This window comes from Neovison vison, chromosome 14 (assembly GCF_020171115.1).
Source record: "Neovison vison isolate M4711 chromosome 14, ASM_NN_V1, whole genome shotgun sequence".
Taxonomy (NCBI): Eukaryota; Metazoa; Chordata; class Mammalia; order Carnivora; family Mustelidae; genus Neogale; species Neogale vison.
This window is the reverse complement of record NC_058104.1, coordinates 2,922,708-2,940,540: the sequence shown is the minus strand read 5'-3', so window position 1 is coordinate 2,940,540 and position 17,833 is coordinate 2,922,708. Positions and strand designations below refer to the sequence as shown.

The 17,833-nt window shown below is 56.1% G+C and overlaps 1 protein-coding gene across 3 annotated transcripts in view; it reads right to left on the bottom strand.

Moving 5' to 3' along the window:
• Positions 1 to 17,833, bottom strand: part of MAFK (MAF bZIP transcription factor K) — a 30,658-nt gene that overhangs the window by 5,500 nt on the left and 7,325 nt on the right. Inside the window, exon 1 of one of the 3 annotated variants that reach the window (XM_044232631.1) lies at positions 5,996 to 6,137. The exons of 1 other annotated variant lie outside the window; for it this stretch is intronic. The gene's annotated coding sequence lies outside the window, so the exon portion shown is untranslated. Of the gene's footprint in view, positions 1 to 5,741; positions 5,818 to 5,995; positions 6,138 to 17,833 lie in introns of those variants that run through there. One more of the 3 variants, XM_044232634.1, reaches the window with a different exon arrangement.

Here is a 17,833-nt window from a genome sequence, read left to right as displayed (position 1 = left end):
ACACGCACCGCCCAGCCCGCCTGACGAGAACAGGGAGGCCCCAGCACAGGAGGGACCTCCGCTCAGACCCCGAGCAGCAGGAGCAGCAGGGGCATCTGTGCCTCCCCACACCGGCGGGCCGGCTCAGTCAGCACCCGGGGCCATGGGGTTGCATTCAGGGCGGGTACACCTCCTCAGAGAACCTGCCCTCCATGACAGTGCCTGGAGGAATGTCCAGGCAACCAGGATGGTCATGGGACAGGGCCACAGCACTCCACGGGCTCGGCCCCCTCCACTCCGCAGAGGCCCCAGGAGGGTCCACTGGCTATGTCTGCAAGGTTGAGGTCACCTGGGCAAAGCCCCATGTCCACCAACTCTGCACCCCATCTGCCTTCTGGGCACAGGACACAGATGACAGCCCCGGCATAGATGGGGCCCACCTGGGGTCCAAGCGAGGAGGGACACCTCTCTCTGTGGGAGGGTGCCACACTGGGTCTAACCTCTGGGGAACCCCAGCCATTGTCAGAGCTCCTAGTCAACAAGAGCAATGTGAGGCCCAAGAGTGAATGGGAGTACACGTGGAGGTGATCATCGCCTTGAGACAAAGTTGGGGGATAAGCCATAAAGCTCTTCTCTCCGCAGGCCTTATTCTCCTCCTCTGAAAGTGAGGGAATGGGAACTAGGGGTCCCAGGGTTCTGTCCAGCTTGCAACCTTGGTTGGGCAGAGCAGGTGATGCCAGGAGAGACCCTGACTGGAGGCTCCACCCACCCCCAGGGGCCTGGGGCCTGCACCAGGAACCCCCTGTGAAACCAGAGACCCTGACACGGGTGGGCAAGTCCCAGGCAGGGGCAGACACTGTCCCACGGCCCCCTGCCCACCAGCTGCTGGATGGTGGGCTGCCCCAAGGGGCACTTCGCAGACTCAGCGGCGGCTCGGGGAGTGAGGAGTAGGCCAGGCACTGCCCAGTCTCTCCTGAGCTCAGTACTTGGGCAGACGCAGCACCATCACGCCCCTCTGCCAAGCCCAGCAGACAGCAGTGACCTGAGGTCCCTGCTAACATGCAAGGCAAAAAACCCGACAGTTTGCTTTTGAAATCAGGTTCAGAAACGCATTTCAAATGTGTGCGAGTTTGTACAACCACTGATTTTAGAACAACTGCCCTCAAACTGCGCATGTAAAGCTCTGAACCTCACACAACCTCGCGGCCGCCAGAGCGCATGCAGGAGGAACTACCTTCCGGCCTCAGCCAGACCCCAGCTGGGCTGAAAGACCGAGGCCCCGACAGGCCGGGCAAGAGTGCAAGCCACACAGCTGCCCCTTCTGCCGCAGCCACCAGCCGGCACCCGCCTCTCCGGCAACTGCACGAGAGGACACTGCGGGCACCGAGTCCTGCCACCACCGACTGACAGAACCTCAGCCACGCATGCACGTGCTCCCCACGGGCTTTCCTGAACTCCAGTAAAGTCGCCTCCTGAGCAGCTCCACGGCTAGAGTCAGGCAGGGACACCCCCGAAGGCAACCGTGAACCTCCACACTCCACTCCCACAGCCGTGGGGACACTGCTGGTCAGAAGGGCTGCGTGGTCAGCCCTGAGAGCTCGAAACACCTTCTGGGGGACTGCTCTCCTGACTGAGGGAGGCTGGTTTCAACCCAAGGCCTGGTGTGCAGCTAAACAAAGTCAAGGGAAAGACTGCGCTGAAAAAGAATAAAAAAAAGGGACCGGCAGTCTAGATGGGGAGTCAATTCTGGGGACGGCACAGCTGGGAACAAGTTAGGGAGCCCTCCCTTCGGGCCGCACAAAGAACGGACCAGGTCATCCGGGTTCAACAGTCCAGAAGGGCTTTCCCAGGGCCAGGGGAGCTGGAGGCCAGGATCCCCGATCCTGCACCCCCTAACAAACACCGACTGCTAGCCCACTGTCTGATTCAGCTCATCTGGGGCAACTCGGGGCCCAGGCCATCCGCAGTGCGCTCTGGCCCTCACTGGGCTGGACTCAGGTTCGGGACCCTGGGGGGACATCTGGTCCACCCGCAAAGCCAGGCGGCTGATGGGCACAATGTCCCCACCCAGACAGCCCGAGGTCTAGAGGATGTCACAGAAAAGGGGCTTTTGGAGTCTGACAGGGCTCTGACCCTTACCTCGGTTGGACAAGCCCACACCCCGCAGGGTGGGCTATCAAAAAACTCTCATTCTTGTTCTGTGTGGAGTGAAGGTGACTGCCACTCCCCGTGCCTGCCCCCTCCAGCCCTCCCAGTCAACTGTTCTACGCCCACTCTCCCAGCTCTCCAAGGGGGTCTCCTTGGGGAGAGGGGGAAGGGCAGGAGGAAAACGGGAAGGGACAGAAAGGGTTCTGTCCTGGAGCAGATCTCTGCTCCTTGCAGAAAACAAGCACCTTGACTCGCCCTGATGGGTGCAAACCCCAAAGCCAGATGCCACCGTGATGTGACCACCTCTGTTCTGGGGGGCTGTGGGCCTTCTCAGGGGGAGACCCAAAGCTGGGCACCCCTCCTAGCTGGCTGCACAGTGGGCCCATGTCCCACAAGCACAGGGTGACAGAGCCAGCTTGTCCTGTCTTCAGCTGGTCTCAGGACAGGAGGACTCGTACCTCCCACCCCACTCCCCTCCATGTGGGGGTGCACCCCACCAGCCCGGCCCACACCCAGTCCGCAGGCTGGCCCTGGCTGGCCGCCCTCCGCCAAGACATGACTGTCTGCCTGGCTTGGAGGACGTCTGGTCACCTTGCGTTTGCAGTTCGAGGAAGCTGTGTCATCCTGGCTCTGTCCGGAGGTGACTCAGGCGGCTGCTAGGCTGACAGCAGGCTGACTGCTGGACCTCCCTGGCCACACCCCGGCCCTTCACTCCCCCAGGAACCCTCAGGGTGGTCCTCCCGTCTCCAGGCTCCACTCTGGGGCTCTGTCCATACCATGGCTGCCCAGGGGTTCGACCGGCCCCAAACTCCACGTCCAGCCAAGGTTACACAGCACACATGTCTGACAGGCCCTGGAGATGCGCCCTATCCCCATACCTGCCTGCATCCTGTGTCTCCAGTGCATGAGGACCCATCATGGCACTCATGCAGAAATCATCCCCTACGCCTCACCTCTCCTTCCATGTCCGCCTGCTGAGCCTGGCCGGCTAGCCTCAGCCCACCTTCCTGCAGAGGCTCTGGCCCTCCAGCACTACCTGGCTCAGGCCTTGGCTGCTTCTGTCTGGGCCTTGGTCCCTCAAATGAGGGCCCCAGGGCAGGTAGAAGAAACCCCTGGCCGAAGGCCCTCCTGAGCCCCTCACTCCCCTGGCCACCTGTCGCCTCCAGGCCCCCACCTCTGGCTTCCAGAGCCTCCGCGATCAGTGCTGGGCTCCCACCCTCTTCCCCCAACCCTTGCTTCACCAGAAGGCGCCCTCCTGCCCTCCCTGTGGTAGGCAGGTACCCTCTCACGGGGACACATCAGGGCTGAGCCCAGAGCTTAGTCCTGGTCTTTCCGTCCCAGGTTTGCCTCCCTTGCTGGATGGAGGGCAGGGGACATTCTTAACTACACCTGCTCCCCTCAACTCTCCTCAAGGGAGGGGCATGCCACCTGAGCACACATGCCAGCACTGCACCGAAGGGAGGGGATCGGGGGCACCCCAGCTCAGGACCTCCTGGCTCCCCTCATCCAGGGCAGCCCACACATGGCACAGGAAAGCAGGCAGGGTGCTTCCCCACCCTCCGGATATCAGACTCTGCTGCCACAGGCCAGGTGGGGAGGCTCCGGGCTCGGTGTCCTCATCTAAAGTGAGGGTGCAGGAGAGTGTACTGTGTGATCCCTACATTTATTTCCACCTGTTCTAAGGATCTATGACTTGAAGAGAACACTTTCAATTTCCTGAAACTAGAAGAAAGAGGAAATATGACGAGTCTGTGACTTACAAAAAGCAAAAGTAAACACGGGAGCCATGCATCTTCCAGTGGCCGGGAGCAGGGAGGCGGGGAGCAGAGGGGAGGGTGAGTCACTGTTTACTGCTCGGAGCAGCACACAGAGAAGCTCACAGCTGCCGGGTTCCATTTCCCGTGTGGACTGGACCCTAAAGCCAGCAAGTCCACTCCAGAAACCTTCAGACTCAGGAATAACCAGGACGCAGGCCGGACTACTCCGCTGCCGGGAGCCAGTTCATAGACTCTCCAGCTCCCGGAGTCCCCAGAACGAGCACATGTGGGGCCACGGACATGCAGAGGGAAAACGGTGGGTCAGGAAAGCAAGCTCACTCAGGCGGCTGGGCCCTGGAGACGGTGCTGGGACGCAGCAAGCCCCGGAAACGGCTTCCCTGAGAAGCTCCAATTCAACTCCCATTTTTAGCAACCACCTTGAGTGAGTGGGGCTGAACTTGGATCGCGTCCCTCAAAGTCCAGCTACATTCAAGCACAGAAAGTAAACGTGTTCCAAAGAGAAGCCCTACATGTGTTTTTGAGTCAGGGAACTGTATTTTGGGATCATGAGAGGCCCAGCGCTAGGATCTGAAAGCAGACCTCCCCCTCGAGCAAACACACCTCCTGGGCTGCCCAGGGAGGGATGCTCTCCAAAAGGTGTCAGCTACCCACAATGCAACCCAAGGCTGGAGATGTGCCTCACCCACCTGCACAGCCCACCTTAAACTTCCTAGACCCCTCCCACCTGCTTAGAGGGACACTTTCAAAAGCCCCACCCCAGAAGGCAGGGTGCTTGGAGAAGGCCCAGCTCCCAGGGCACACAGCTGTGCTCCCCATGAGGGCTGGAGCAACAAAACCGCGCCAATGCCAATGCCAATAGTGGGGACAGGGGACGGCGGCCAGGCTGGGCAGCCAAGCCACACCAGCTCAGGAAGCCACTGATTCTATCTGCCGTGCGGGGCGTGGGTGCACCAGCCGTGGGAGCTTCCTGAGGCCAGGCGCCTGGCGAGAGAAGGCAGCTGAGTGTGGGGACCTTCTGCACTAACAATTCATTCAGCATGGAGCATTCCTGCCTGGCCCCGTAGAGCAATGTGAAAGGTAAACAAGAATACAATCATTACTGCAGGACAGGGAGAGCAGGGAGCTTCCAGCAACCCCCAACACCAACTGCTCCACGACTGTGTACCGCTTTGTGAAAAGACTTCACAACACGTGGCCAGAGAGAACACCATGACAGACAGAAGGCAAAGCGGTCTGCGGCACCTTAGAGCTAGGTGGAGAGTGAAGCATGCCCGGGACCCCTCCCAGCCTCCAGGGGACGCCTGCGGAAGCCCGCGGGCGGGGACACCGCGTCTCCCCACCTCAGCAGGGTCACAGAAGAACCCGCAGCTGGGACTTGGGAGAGATGGAGACCCCCACTCGCAGGTGGGGAAGAGAAGACTGCAGGCCGTTGGGTTTAGGGAAAGTGACACGTTTGCCCTGCCCCCCTCCCCACCCCAAAGCTTCCATACCAAGGCCTCCCTCCTGGGAACCCTTGGCAGGTCAGCGGCTCTGAACGCGACATCGGTCCTGATTCCCCTAGTCCTGGCGCTCCCGCCCTCTCTCCCATCCCCGCCGAGCGCGGGTGGGAAGCCACCGCCAGGCAGGGCAGCACCGGCCGTATCGCCCTGCGCGACCACGCGCTCCCCTGCACGTGGCTGTTTATTTTCAACCCCCGCCTTCCCGCCTCGGAGCGCATCTCCCAGGGCTAAAGCCAAAGCAGGCGGTGGGGGGCTCGACAGGGGGCGCCGGGCCCGCCGACACGCCCCGGGCTCCCCCAGCGCGGCCCCCGGGAGGACCCACCGTCTCCCGCTCTACCTCGGAGTGGCCCGGGGATCGGGGCGCGCTCCCGGGCCTGAGAAAGAGGAGCCCTGGCCCGCGCGAAGCGCTCGCGGCAGGGCACCTGACGGCAGGTGCGCGGGCCGGGGTCTCGGGGTCCCGCCCAACTTCGCCGCGGGTCCAAGGCGGCCGTGACTCAGCCGCGCGCGGGCCCCGGCCCCGAACCGCCCCCGCCCCGCCCCGCCCCCGGCCCCCAACCCGGCCCGGCCCAGCCCCGCGCGGCCGCTCCTCACCTGGAGTCGCGCGGGGGGCGCGGGCGCGCGGCGGCTCCTCGCGGGCACGCGCTCTCCTCGCGCTCGCGCTCACTCTCGCGCTCCTTTTCGACCGCCGCTTCCGCCGCGCTCTGGGGCTCCGACTTCGCGAAGAACAACAAGTCCCCCCCGCCGCCCGCCGCCAGCCCGCCCGCCCGGCTCCCCAGCATCTGACACCGCTTCCGGGATCGGCGTCGGCGCGCGTCACGCCGCCCCGCCCACCGCGCGCCGCCGCCGGGCCTGCCCGCCGCCCCGCCCACCGCGCGCCACCGCCCGCCGCCGCCCGCCACCGCCCAACCCTGCTCTCGGCCCCGCCCACCGCTGGGTCCCGCCCCTTGTCTGCGGAGCTCCAGCCCCGCTGCCCCGCCTGTGCTAGGCGGGCGGCTGCAACCTGTGCCCGCAGGTGTCCTGAGCCCCCCGTGATGACAGTCGTCCCCACTAAGTGAGCCCACCCGGAAGCACCCGCACCTCCCACCACAGAGCGCCCTAGCCGTGTTGCTCTCCTCTGGAGCCCCACTTCCCCGACGGTGCATTCTCTCATTCCCATGGAGCCCTCAGAAGACCCTGCTGTCCCCAGGGGTGGTCCCAGCGCTTTCCTGCCTTGGGGTCAGGGGGCTCCCCAGAGGAGTCCATCTGGAGTTCACGCCCCAGGGGACAGTGTGCTGACCAGAGAGGAGTGGACGCATTTCGGGGCACACCCCCCTGTTCCAGGGCCACAGGCCCACAAGCGAGGAAAGGGCAGCCGGCATTGCGCCCCCCAGGGACATCCCCATCTGTCCTTTGATTTCTCTCTGTTGATCAAGAAATGGGTAAAGAGGGGCATCTGGGTGACTCAGTCAGTCAAGTGTCTGCCTTCCACTCAGGTCGTGATATCAGGATCCTGGGACCCAGTCCAGTATCTCGCTCCCTGTCCAGTGGGGAGTCTGCTTCTCCCTCTCCTTCTATCCCTTCCCCTCTGCTTGTGCACTCTGTCTAATAAGTAAATAAAATCTTGGAAAAAAAAGAAGAGGATAAAGAGAATTATTTCTCTTCTATAGGTATGGTGATAAACAGCTTTGGCTCAGGGCCTCAACGCAAAGGACTCCAAGGCCCCAGGGGCCTGAAGAAGAGTGCCTGGCTACAGCCCCAGCTCATGGTTGCAAAGGCAAGCCCAGAACAGTGCTCCTGGCTCCAGAAGGGAGTAGCCTGGTTCTGTCCCAGGTAGAGGACAAAGCTGGGGAGAGGTCCCCTCTGTTAAAATCCAAAACATGCGGAGACTTCCCTGGAAAAGTCTCTGAACAGACAAAATCAGTTTAGTCATTGAAAGCATCATTGAGCTTATTCTGCCAGTCTAAGATGACCCAGGTCATCCCCCTGCTTCTGCAAATCATAAGCAAAACCGAAACTGCTTCCCGAGGTTGTTGAGAGAGAATCACGACCCAGGTCCCTGTCATGGAGGAAACTTCTGGTATGAGAACCACTAACCCCATGAACAGAGCACTCACTATGCTCTCACCACGGAAGGTGCTGTGTGACCCCAGAGTCCCACTCCATGCCTGGTGGGAGAGCTCTTGGTTCCCCTAGCTGTGCCCGGTGTTCTGGTGGGAGAGCTCCTGGCTCCCCTGAGTCCTGCCCCTTCTTTCCATGGGAGTGCTCCAGCTAGCCAAGTGTCTTTTTGGTGTGTGTATCATATACTTAGTAAGTCCTATTTGGGTGATTTGTTGGTTTTCCTTCTGTTACGTGACATCTTTTGACATTTCATGGTGTCAGAAGTGGGATTAAAAAAAATCCTCCCCCTCCCCCCACACACAATGACTCCAAGACTGCTGTGCAGACAGGTCCTGGCTCCCACAGAGCCCACAGCGCTCAGTGCTTTCTCGCCAACCCTGAGGTTTGCAGGTGAGTCTCTCAGATCTGAGCTCTGCTCTCTGGTGTTCCGAGCTCTCCAACCTCAGTGTGCATACCTGCCCAGATGGCCAAGGGGTTTTGTGAAACATTCTCTATTTTGCATCCTGCGAGGACCCCTTTGGAGCTGTGTTTTGGGAGTCCTTTCGTCTTCTAGCAGCTTCAGCATGCCCCTTAAAGAATGCATCCCATTGTCTCCGAATGAGTTTTTAGACAGAAAAAAGTAAAAAAAAGACATGGGTTTTTGTTGTTATTGTTTTGTTTTTGTTTGGGTTCTGTTTTCGGGGGTGGCAGTGAGGATTGGTAAAGGAACAAGAAAATAAGTTCGTCTTAGAGCAAAATGATTATTCTGGAATAAGAAAGGAAAAAGATAGGAAAAGCCTAAATGGATATAGAAAGTTGCAAGAGGTTTGTGGAAAAAGATCTTGAGAAAGCAATTTAATGTGTGGCCAAGCAGGCTAAGATTGGAATGAATTTATTTAACCTCAATAGATCTCACTCTACTGACTGTGCCTGGCTGGCTCAGTCAGTAGAGTGAGTGACTCTTAATCTTGGGGTCATGAGTTCAAGCCTCATCTCATGTTGGGCACTTAAATTAGAAAAAGAAAAACAGATTTTTAATATCAGAAGTACACTGGTACAAAATTAGAATTTGTTTTTTTCTTGGTTAAAATCACAAAATTTTCTTTTAGGTTATCTGTCTGCCCCTAATCAGAAATTTTAAACAAAGGATTCCTTTACTTTTAATGTAAACAAAGATTCTGTATTTTAGGAATGAAACAAAGATTCTGTATTTTAGGAATATAATTTTCCTGTACTTAACAGTGTCTTTACCAAGTCCTCGATTACCTAGAAAAAAACAACTGAATCTTCTCTATTAAAAGAACTAAGGTCATTTTTGCAACTCAATAACTTTCTGTATTTGCTCTTAAAATTTTTAGTTGTCACTTTGGTACCAGTGGATGACTAGACACTGTTTTCATGGCGAACTGTGATCCTATCTGAGCAAGTGTTTTAACCCTGGGGCTATTTTTGACAAACTTCTCAAAAACCAAATTCTTTTTTTTTTTTGTTTGTTTGTTTTAATCCACGTTCTCTTTTTCTTTTTCTTTTTTGAAAGATTTTTTAAAAGATTTTATTTATTTATTTGACAGAGCAAAATCACAAGTAGGCAGAGAGGCAAGCAGAGAGAGAGAGAGAGGGAAGCAGGCTTCCCGCCGAGCAGAGAGCCTGATGCGAGACTCGATCCCAGGACCCTGAGATCATTACCCAAGCCAAAGGCAGAGGCTTAACCCACTGAGCCACTCAGGCACTCAAAAGATTTTACTTATTTACTTGTCAGAGAGAGAGAGCACAAGCAGGGGGAGTGGCAGAGGGAAAAGCTGACTCCCTGCTGAGCAGGGAGCCGGATGTGGGACTCGATCTCAGGATCTCGGGATCATGACCCCATCCCAGATGCTTAACGGACCCAGCCACCAGGCATCCCACAAAAACCAAATTCTAAATGAAGTTCTTTTGACCTCAAACTAACTTTGGGATTTTAAAAAGGGCCCCTGGACTATCTTTGTTCTCTGTCCTTATAACAGAAAAATGCTGAACTAATTAGGCTTATTTGATATGTTATATTACATGAGAAACGTTGTCAAATAAGATGTGAAAATAAACCTTCTTTAGCTTATATTTGTACAAATACATGTTAAGAATATGTGCATTCCAGAAATTCTATGAGATTCTTAAAAACCTGACATGTCCTGCTATAATTTATCCATCATGATTCTAGTTACTGTTTTAACATGTATCACAGAAATAATCAACCTTTCTTGTCAATGGCATTATAACAGATTCTCACAGCTCTTTAGCCATGGCCATTTTAAGTCTTTTTGCCATTTACAGACACTCATCGTTTTGCTCTAATGCTTTTGCAGAAATGTTCCGGCAAAAATGCTTCTTCTTCAAAGACATTCCCAGGAAAGATTCTGACAAGCATTCTAGAATGCAGCTCTTCTGATAACCTCAAGACCGTAGCACTGAACTGAGCAAGAATTTCTAAAACTTTAATGGAAAATGGATTGATTCATAAAGCCACTATCCCAAGATGAAGCAAAGCAAAAATTGATTACAAAACATGGGATGAAGGGATGGAGGGGACTGTAATTTGGACGACCTGGATTACAGCACTGCTGGTTCTTTGGTGTCTTGTTTTCTGGGTGTAAAGGACCCCTTTTCTCCTCTGTCTTAAGCTATCTGTAAAGTTGTTCTTTACAGCAGAGGTTGAAACCTGTTTCTTTTTTCCACCTATCTGATCCTCCAGAATTCAGAAACTCTTACTTTTTTTTTTTTAAGATTTTATTTATTTGACAGAGAGAGAGATCACAAGTAGGCAGAGAGGCAGGCGGGGGTGGGGGAAGCAGGCTCCCTGCTGAGTAGAGAGCCCAATGCGGGGCTCGATCCCAGAACCCTGGGATCATGACCTGAGCCTAAGGCAGAGGCTTTAACCCACTGAGCCACCCAGGCGCCCCCAGAATTCAGAAACTCTTATTAAATATTCTTATTTTTCATGACAATATGCATGTTAGCATTGGCTGGATAACAATCTGTTCTCCCGATAACAGAACACAACTGGCTTAGCTTCCTGGCCTGGAGAGGTTCTTGAAAGTCCAATCTGAGTTTCCTTGTGAAAAGTTCCAGCAAAGCAGCGTTAAAAGCACCTATATGATCGATCACTCTTCTTGTGCATTTGTATAAATAATTGGACTGAGCGTATTGAAGCTGATCTTAATCTGTGAACAAATTAGCCTTACTACGGTTAACTTTGATAGAAATGGGAGATGATTACAGAGAGAAAAATTGTGTTTCAATAATAGTGATCCTTGGGGATATCAGATTCTAGTGTTGTTTCTTGTCTTAGAAGTTTTGTTTTATAGCTATAGATGGGACTAGATCCTGAATTTCAGTTTCCTCCAGAATTTGGCTAGAATTCTCCAAGCTATCATCTCCAGATCTCCTACTCTCTTGACTCAGAATCACTATGAAACTAAAACCGTCCCAGAGCTGGGCGACCAAAAGCTCGACTCCTTGATGTCAACCTCGGAGAAATCGCCACAGCAACCGGTGTGTGGACAGTCTCTGTGTCTGCTGCCATGTGGCTGCTTAGAAAAATTACTGGGGACGTTTGCACTGCAAACCAGGAAGATGGGTTAGATCACCGTGGCCCGCAGTCGCCCTACCTGAAGATGCTCCAAACCCAATGTCCAGAAACTCAGCCGGCTGCTCTCCAAACTCAGAAACTAATTTGTAATTTGCCTGAAGTACTAACCTTTGTTTTTCTTGTGTTTCTGTGGGCGCGTCTGTCATTAAATTACCTGATTGCTTACATCATTTGGGGACCTGATTTGGTGGAAGCCCACCTACAACATAGGTGTCTGACGGACGGTGTCCTCAAGTTCTCCCCGGCCTGCGTGACGGTGAGGCTGCGGGATGGCTAAGGCTCACGTGCGCCTTTGTAAATAACCTCAGACAATTGTAACCCATTTAGTGTATTTGATTGGTGAGCTGTTGGCTCCTGGGAACCTCTGTTCCCGGGGACTCTTCGATCCTGGCTATTGTCCTTCTTACTGTGGTCGGACTGACCTCTGCAATAGGTCGCACACTCTCCAGCGTTTCAATGCCGGTGGGCAGCCACCCATGTGCCGAACGGTGTCCGGGAGGACCAGACACCTGGATGAAGTCAACAAGAACCACAGAAGCAATGAAGATGGGGACGACACGACCCTTTGGCCTGAAGACTCAAGCAGCCAAGGCAAGAGAACCCCACTGACACGATCACCAACAGGGAAGAATTGCTAAAACCCAAAACAAGAGACCAACCTTGAAAAGTCCCAGTTTAGTCATAGAAGGCTCCATGGAGCTTATTTTGCAAGGCCAAGCTGATCCAGGTCATCCCCTGCTCGTGCCTCTGAAATCATAAGCAAAACCGAAACTGCCTCCTAAAGTTGTCGGGAAAGGATGGTGCCCCAGGTCCCGGTCATTTGGGAAACTTCTGATACGATAACCAATTACTGCGAACAAAACACTCACTGGGCTCTCACATTGCAAGGGGCTGAGTGACCCCAGAGCCCCGCCCCGTGCTCCAGCGGGAGTGCTCCCCGGCTTGCTGAGTGTCTTTTTGGTGTGTGCACAATAAACTTAGGAAGTCCTCCTTGGGTGATTGGTTGTTTTTCCTTCTGTGACGTAGGAAGTTTTGACACAGCCCAAGGGCACGTGCTCCTAATCTCACTTTCCCCAGCTCTAAAATGGGCTCGGGGAAACAGAACGAGGATGGATTCATCAGTAAGTGACGTTGGAACAATGTGATGACCCTTCACACAGCACCCCAGCCCTATACACCGCAGCTGGATCGAAGACGTACGTTTTTAACAAGAAACCAGACATGATGAGAATGTTCTGGAAACAGGTGGCAGATGCTTGCTGCTTGCACAGCCATAGGGGCGTACAAGTGCCCCTCAACTGTGCACTTACAAGTGGCTAAAAGAGTAAATTTTAGGTTATGTATATTTTACCACAATTAAAAAAATGTATTTTAGAAAGCCATTAAAAATATTTGCAGAGAACATGCGTGTCTGCCTTTAAAACTCCAAGGCAAGAAAAATGTTTTTAAATCCTGGTTCAAAACCCAGACACACGAGAAAGACTTAAGGCAAAAATTAGTCTAAGCAAAGTCATAACACAAAGTACACACTAGGAAAAAATATTTGCAACCCATGGCGCACAGGTCTATCTCCCCAATCTACAAAAGGCCCCTGGGAAGGAAGGAAGGAAGACCAAATGGAAAGGAGCACAGGATGGGCACAGATCACTCACAGAAAAAAGCCCTAAAAGACAAACATAGAGAAAGGTGTGCATGATCAGAAATGCATATTAAAGCAGAACTGAAATCCCGCTTCTTGTCCATCAGAGCCCAAGAATAGGAGAGTGTCCTCTGACGGCAAGGCTGCCGGTGGGGGTGCAGGAGGGCAATCCGGAGGCACCTTCTGTCCTTTACTTGACCTCAGACCCGCTTTGAGAGCCCCGTGCCACAGGTGCACCTGTTTGTGAGTGAACCTGGGGTGTCCGCGGCTCACAGTGGTGGCACCGGGAGTCATAGGTAAAGGCGGGACCATCAAGTCATCACTGCTCAAGGGCCAGCTAAGTGAGCACTGGGCCCAGGGCACCTGGGCACCAGGCAGGAGAGAAAGTTCCACGAAGATCCATGCGGAGGGGCGTAGGGCACAGGTGTGTGGGACGTGGGGCATGTTGTGAATGACTAGCAAGGTGCCCAACAGTATGTACACTGTCCCCCCTTCAGCGTGAGGAAGGAGGGAGATAAAACGGGTGTCTGTACATCTGTCCCTGCCAAAGGGAGACTGCAGGAAGGACAAGCTCATACCAAGCGTCTGCTTGTACCAGATAAAGTGTCCCTCTTCACCCTGGGTGTGGGTGGGGGAGACCCGAGGGTGCTGGGCCCTGGGGAGCAACAGAACTGCCCCTTGGCCAGCTGGGCATGCTGCCCTGCCCTCCTTCCAGAGAACTGATGTAGGGAGTGCCACAGGGTGGACTCAGGTGGCCCTGGGCAAGGTCCAGGGCGAGGGAGGGACACCAATCACTCTGGGGGAAAAGGAGAGGCAGCGGCTGTGCTAGCTCTAGCCTGTGGGGGTGACTGCTCCCCCTGAAGGGGCCCCCCTGATCCCAGCCCTGACCCCAGGAAGGTGAGGGGTTAAAACTTGGATAGTCTGGCCTTGGGGACAACGTGCTGCACGACACCCCCCCCCACCTTGGGCGGACTGGTACAGCCCTCTAGGAAGTCAGTGGGGCGGGGTGTTTTCACCCCACACCCTGTAAGGGGGCAGCCTTTGTAGGCGGATGTTTGCTGACCTGGAACAGATGACTCATGCTTCTGTGCAGGCCAGCAGCGCTCAGCGATGCCCTTCCTTCACCCCTTGCTGTCCAGGACTGCCCTTGAGGACGAGGGAGAAGCCCCCCTCCCCACGCCCCAGGGGGCATGCGCTTGCCTTCACCTCTGCCTCTGACGCCACTATGCACCTGCTCTCAGGGCCCGGCCTCAGCCTAGCTGGGGAGTTCCTCGGGACCTCAGCGCCCCCTCCCCAGAGGGGTGCCTGTCCAGCCCAGTTCCCTGAAGCCGGGCTCCAGCAGGCTGAGTCCTCTGCCACAAAGTGGCCGATGGCTATGGTGGGGGCTTGGGGGTGGCTGAGAGCCTTTGTCTGCTTGTCTCCTGCTCCCTTCGGGGGGCAAAGGAGGTGATTGGCTCGGCTTGGGGAGGGGCCGGTCTTGAAACCACCTTTTTCCCACTAGCCCAGGGGAAAGGGATCTCTCCATCTTTCAGATCCTGGGGGGAGCAGAAGCAGAAGTGGGCTTATAGACGCTCCCCTGGCATTGGCCAGCTCTGTGGCCTTGGGCCGGTCGCCGGGTCGCTGAGCCTGTCTGCACATCCTGACCCCGGGAGTAGGACTGACTGAGGATCAGACATGGGAAGGTCTTTGTAAAATTCAGAGTTCTCAAATGAAAAGACTTCCATCATTGTGATGATATTAAGTTGTTATGAAGTAATAGAGTTGATTTCCATTCATCCTTTGAGAGCAATTGGATCAAGATTCCTGAAGAAGATAGCTGTCCCCCACCCCTCCCATACCCTCGAGGGGCAGCAGCCACATCCTGTCTGTAAACCAGTGAGGCTCTTGCTGCCTCTGGTCACGATCTCCAGCCCACCAGCCACCAGCATGCCCAGTGGACAGGGCGCATCTGGCCGCCCTCCTTGGCAATTCATGTCTGTGGCCACCATGGCAACTTGGGGCCCTGCCCTGTCCAGTATTCAAGAGCCACAGGAGAGTTTGGCCTGCTCCATGGGGGGCAGGGGGCACCTTGCCTGGCACCTCTGGGGCAGAGGGACTGGGTGCCACATTCGCTCCCTCCACCCCGGGACCCACGCCGTTTACCCTGCAAACCACACACCCCGTTCCCGCCTGTGGAACATGGAGACGCTTTGGGCAGTGGTTCTCACCCACAGGGGGACTCGGCCCCCAGGGGACCTTTGGCCAGTCTGGAGACATTCTTCCATCCTCAGTAGTGGCAGCTGGGGGACCAGGGGTTACTATTGGCATCTAGCGGGTAGAGGCCCGGAATGCCGCTGCACACAGGACGGCCCCTCACACAGAGACTGATCCGGCACCAAAGACGGGTATTGGACCGGGAAGCCACCATCCGACAGCCATCGTCCCCTCACTTCTAAAGGGCCACAGTGCTAGCAGTCGACAGCTGCGAGTCTTAGTCCCTCTTATGGGCCAGACGCGGGCTTCAGTACTTGGCATGCTTTTGTTCGACTCTGCTGATGAGCCTGGCCAGACGGCTCGGTCATCTCCAGGTTGGGGAGCATCAGAGAGCCAGACCCTGGGCCCAGACGCAGCCATGCAGGTGGACTCTGGATTGGGTGGGAGGCTCCTGCGTGAGCGTTTCTCTTGGCCTGACTCATCATCTTGCCAAGTGGGATCACCCACGTGTCCCGCAACCAGCCGGCGTGGCCCCTGACCGGATGTCTGTGGTCGTGGCAGGCCAGGAGCCACGTTCCATGTACTGTAGCACACCCCAACTCCCAGGACAGCTGTGGCAGCGTCTCCCTGCCGGAAGCGGACCATGCATCTTCTCCTGGAAGCTGGGCGTGGGCCTCCCAGTAGTCTTGACCTATGACAGGCAGTGGGCTTGAGGTCCAGTGTTCTGTCTGCCCAAACACCAACCAGTTCTCCAGCTCTCCAGCACCTGCTGGGTGTCCCACAGTTCACTGCAGTCCTCCATGACCTCCCAGGGTTGCATAGAGCAGGGGTGAAGGGCTAGGTCCCACCAGCCACCCCCACGACCTCAGACACCCATCACAGGCCCTGGGCCCCCAGGTCACCCCCCTTCGTCTGCCAACAACAAAATCAGGCTCAGGCTCAAATCGCAAAGTGCAGGAGCGCATCAAACCTAGAGGTACGGTGTAACCATAAAGGAAACTGTGCAGCAACAGCCGGAGAAGGAGATGCGGGGGAAAGACAGGGGGAGAGGGATGCTCCGCTTCCCACCCTCCCCAGGCCGCGACCCTGGGCTAGCGGAGCTGTTCCAGTCTTTGAGTTTGCTTCGAAGATCAGTTAGGGGAGCAGGAACGGACTAGCGGGCTGGCCGCCTCTACCCCTCCTCTCCCTGGAGGCCCAGGCCTCTAATCAATGCCACCTAGACCATCCCCATCCTGAGGCTGTCCAGGGGCCCCACCTGTAGTCACCTCCTTAGCACAAACTCAGGTAAGGTCAAGGGGGCTCTTCAGGAATAACAAAAGAGGCTCCCACCATTTAGGACATCTCAAGGGCTGTAGGAGCTTGGTGCCAGGACCCTGGACCAAACATATCCTCATTGTTTCCACGTGTTTCACAGCCACGCAGCTTCTGCCTGGCCTCCTGCTCGGGAAGCCCCGCGCCACATTGGGAGGAACATGACCAGCCTCAGGCACAAGCCCAGCTGGGCCCAGTGGACCCCGGCCGTGACCAGTCACCGCAGAGGTCCCCTGGGCAAACGTGGGTTGTAAACGACCAACAGCACAAGCAATGCCGACCTGCAGGAGACGTCAAGACCCCTGGAAATCGGACACGCCTCGTCCTCCGCGGAGCCTGAGAACGTCACATGGACTGACGGTAATCGCTGCCCCGCGAGTCAGGACGCGGGACGCAGTGTGGGCGTGCAGTGGTGCTTCTCCATAAACAAGATAACCCCTGGCAACTGCGATTAGGGCACGGAATTTCTGGGACGTGCATTTCATGGATGTATCTCCTTGTAAGAAACGTCAAGGAGGGCCTTTTTCTCATTTCGAGTATACCGCATGCTCTTGGCAGAAAATCTGCACAAGGCCGGACAAGGAAACTAAACAGTGTGTGGCCCCTGCCCTGACAGCATGGGGACACTTGGATGGTGCACAGGGACAGTGAGACAAAGGCATGGAGTCAGGTCTGTGCTGCGCAGGGCAGGAGGAGGCCATCATCGCCCCGGTGCCTCCCCTCCCACCCCCCCACCCAGCTGCAGGATGGAGAGAGAACGGAGGCACAGGCCCAGGGGCGGGGACCCAGGTTCTCCATCTGCCATCCCCCAGAGGACAAGACTCTCCCCACCCAGGCCACCTCTCGGTCCTGCCTGACGTGGGCTGCAACTTCCAGCCTAGCCAGCCCTATGCCCGTGACCTCTGCCCTCTGCCTCCCACCACAGCTGACTGGGCACAGGGTGTCCTCAGGGGCGTGGGTTCCCACCAGCCACCAAAGGAAGCCTCAGCCATTCCAGGGGAAAATTTCAGAAGGTGAGCAGGATGCCGGCTGGGAGCGTGTAGCCGGGCTGTGGGATCCCCTACTCAGTCTGCAGCCACACTGTCATTGGTTCTTAAACTGTGTTCCCCGGAACCCCAGGGTCCCATGGGGGCAAGCCATGAAGAGGGGCCCTGAGGTCCCCTCATGGTCTTTCAAAGGTGGGGAGTCACAGCTGGCTCCCGACAAAAGCGTGGGCCTCCTTCTCCTGGCGTTTGCACCCACAAGCCCAGAGCTTGGCCGCCCGGCGCTCAGCCTCCGCAGCTGCCTGCACCCTGGCATGGGATCCTCGGCGTTCAAGCTGCTGAGCCCCTGGATGTCGGTGTGCGGCACCAAGAGCTGCAGCCTAATGCTAACTGAAGGGAAAGGAAAGCTGAGGCTCAGGGAGAGGGGTGCAGGGCCTTCAGATGGGACCACACGGATCCCCCCCGACCATTGGTTCCTTTGCTCTGCACACCCACGATCCCAGAGAAAGTGCTCTCCGCCAGCTCCCCGCCCCCCGCAGCATGACTGGGAGAAAGGTGCCTGCACCCCTCCTGCTTTCTCATCTCCAGCCCCCAAGCATTTG